Source organism: Myodes glareolus, chromosome 22 (assembly GCF_982192425.1).
Source record: "Myodes glareolus chromosome 22, mMyoGla1.1, whole genome shotgun sequence".
NCBI lineage: Eukaryota > Metazoa > Chordata > Mammalia > Rodentia > Cricetidae > Myodes > Myodes glareolus.
In genome coordinates, this window is record NC_142047.1 from 60,134,474 (window position 1) to 60,137,956 (window position 3,483).

At 43.9% G+C, this 3,483-nt stretch overlaps 1 pseudogene; it reads right to left on the minus strand.

The window, feature by feature from the left end:
• Nucleotides 1-493: 493 nt before the first annotated feature.
• On the minus strand, nt 494-1,055 carry LOC146893725 (ubiquitin-conjugating enzyme E2 D2 pseudogene; annotated as a pseudogene).
• Nucleotides 1,056-3,483: the final 2,428 nt, after the last annotated feature.

A 3,483-nucleotide genomic window follows, 5' to 3' on the forward strand; every position in this document is an offset into this window, starting at 1 on the left:
TGATCAGTCAAACTCAGACCTTAAATACAGCGTGTAGGCAGAGTCTAATCTGTTTGGTCATAACATTCACCTAAGTTGTAGGTCCTTCAGGGTGAAATGAATACAGAAACAGCTTCATGTTCTTCACCGTGCTTTTTATGACTGTTTGAGATTAGATGGGTTCCACTTAAAAACAATCTCCTATGGGTCACTGGAGCTTTTTTCCTCCCATCAAGCAAACACTGTGTACCCATTATCCCTCACATCTTGCCATTATCCAAATTTAGGTCAATAAGGAAAGCTTTTAGTCTCACACCTAGGTTATGCCCGGAGAACTGGCTTCTCACACACACACTTCTCTGCTAGGAGGCAATGTTGGTACAGAAGTACAGTATTTCTAGTTTGTTGTTCCAAGTATGTACAACACGCAGCACTGCTGTGTCAGGTAAACATGTGCACAGGGGAAGATGAGGCGTGGGCTCATAGAAAGCAGTCAAATGGAAATCAAAAGGACTTTCTCTTTCAGAGTTCCCCAGCTTTATTTGTAGAGGTTATCCAATAATTTCTTTAATTACATCGCATACTTCTGAGTCCATTCCCGAGCTATTCTGTTGTACTTTTCTCTATCTGTTTTGTAGATCTGAGCAATCTCAGGCACTAAAGGATCATCTGGATTGGGATCACACAACAGAGAACAGATGGACAAAAGTACTTTTGAAATTGTGCTGGAGACCACTGTGATCGTAGAATATCAAGACAAATGCTGCCATTACTGTTAATATTTGGATGACAAATTCTTGTTGTAAATGCAACCTTAGGTGGATTGAAGGGGTAATCTGTTGGGAAATGAATTGTCAAGAAAAACACTCCACCCTGATAGGGGCTGTCATTTGGCCCCATTATTGTAGCCTGCCAATGAAACATATCATCTCTAACAGGACCTGCTAAACACTGTGCTGGAGGATCTCGGGCCAGGTCATTCAATTCCTTATGGATTCTCTTCAGAGCCATGGTGGGAAACGGTGGCGACGGCCCCCAAGGTGGGGACGGGGATGGGGGAGGGATGGTGAAGGGGCGAGGGGGGCCTGAGACCGCCTGAGCGGTTGCGAGTCAGCCAGAGAAGACCCAGAGCTCCGAAGCGCGGATCCGACGAGCTGAGGGCCGAGGCCCACTCAGCTACTGGGCCTGCCGCAGCGGTCACCGCATCACCCGCATCACCCGGCGGCGGCCCCTTTATGCCCTTTAAGTTAATTTTTATTTCCCATTTAAAGACCTCAGTCATCTTTATAAAGTTATTTTAAGGTTATTTTCTTCTGCTTCACCTGCATTGGGATGTTCAGACCTTGCTATTGTAGAACCACTAGTGTCTGGTGGTGCTGTCTTGCTCTTTATGTTGTTGAGTGTATTCTAAGACTGTTGTCTATACATCTCTTCCTCCAATCAGAATAGGGAGAGTCTGTGTTTCAGGGGGTCCATTTTATCCAACTCCTGTAGTTGGGGACCATTGCTATGTTGATTGCTTCTTTAGGTGTGGGCAGAAGAGAGCCTTTGGTCATTGCTCCCCTAGGTGCTTATGGGCCCAAGGCTCAGATGATCATACATCTTAGTGTTGGCAAGATTGAAACTGAAGCTCCAGTGGTCAGATAATATCTGGAGGCCACTGCTATCATCATGACTTGCTACATTGCTGCTCCCACTTTTCTTCCCAGTAGTCTGTCCCAATAACACCACTATGCTCAGGCTTCTCCTCCCCAGCAGCCTGACACAGTCTGTCCCTTCATGCTGATGTTTATGCTTCTCCTCCCAGCCATCCGGCCTGGACTGGCCTGTTGCACTGCTGCTATACTACTTCTCCCAACATTCTAGCTCAGCTACCTGTTTCTCACGGTTCCCCTTCCCGTGGTCTGGGCTTGTCCAGCCTGTCTCACTGCTGCTTAAGCATTTCCTCTCAGCAGGCTGGTGTGGCCACCCTCACTACTGCTCACTTTCTCCTCCCAGTGGTCTGTGGGAATATTTTTTTCAAAGCACCAGGGGAACGTCAGTCTATGAACTACCATAGAAGAGGCAGGATAGGAGGAAGGCCAAGGCATTTGTCAAACAGATTTAGGATCTGTGCTGATGACATGTTGTTGAGGATTCTCAGGATACTCTTACAACCCTATGAGACATTCCAAGTAAGGGTTCATTCAGGGTCAGTATTTGGTCCCCCCAAAATGATTCATGGACCACCAGGTTGAGAATCACTGCTCTAAGCTGATATAAATAAAAAGATGAATAAATAAACAGCACTTAAAACATAGAATGAAATTCAAGACCTGGGAAACATTGGAAAATAGAAACAAAGCAATGATGACAGTCATGCCACTGAAGAAAATGAAATCTAAAAAATGATAACCAATAATTGACTTCTTAAAATGATAAAAATAATTGAACACTCAGCTATATGGACTTTGAAACTAAGAAGACACTTCCCTGGTAGGGAGAATGCCATTAGTAAGAGAACCTTGACTTTGTCCCATGTAAAATGTTAGCTGCTGAGTGCTGTATGCTGAAACATTGAGTTACAGTCAATAACATGTGTCTCAAACATCTGAGCTGACTTCACTCTGTCAACCAGGATTGAACATATCTGCATGGGAGAGTTCACTAATTGGAAACTAAATATGTAGTAGTTCAAGCTATCCTCCATAAACTCTATACCCACTGGTGTCTGTCTTCATTCACATGCAAGGAATTAAGGTATGATGGGAAATTACACAGAAAGTCACATGCTGTGCCCAACCAGGTTCTCCTTTGTAATGGATACCCCTGAAGCTCTCAGTCCCTTAAATTTCATTCTGTGATCTAGTTATTGTCCAGTCTTTGTCCCCCTTCCATTGTACACAGTATACTGTTCCTACTCTTCTGGTCTGAAGGGAGAAGCCATGTTCCACACAAATCCTTCTATTGCTATTCCAATGGACGCCCCAAGATATGACTCAAACTGATAATTTTAGAACTCTTTGGTGCAGCATACTAGTAATGCAAAAATTTATGGTGGTTAGCCAAGAGGATAACAAGGGTAATATCCTGTGGGGCTACAGACAGGATTCAAGTCCACCTCAATCAGGATAAAGGATATTGACTGTAAACTGCTTTTCTAAAAACTGAAAAATGCAGCTGTTCTAGAATTAGTATCCTTTCATGGCACACAGGTTGTGACCCTGTAATGGCCCTGTTAAAAGCATGTTAGAGGTTTTTGACTGGGAATTGGGTCTTTTGGCTGGTTGTAAATCATGGTTGTCTCATTTGTTATAGGAATGTACCTTAATGGCTTATTAATTCTGGTGAACTGTAACACCCGATTCTGTGTTACCCCTTTGGTACAGTTTGCCTGCCACTGCACCATATGTGGGCTGGGTAAGGGCCTGGAGATTGAAAGAACACATAAGAGACCTGGGTCATTTGAAAGGAGATCAACCGAATGCCATTTATTCAACTTTGGGGAAAATCTATTATACCTAG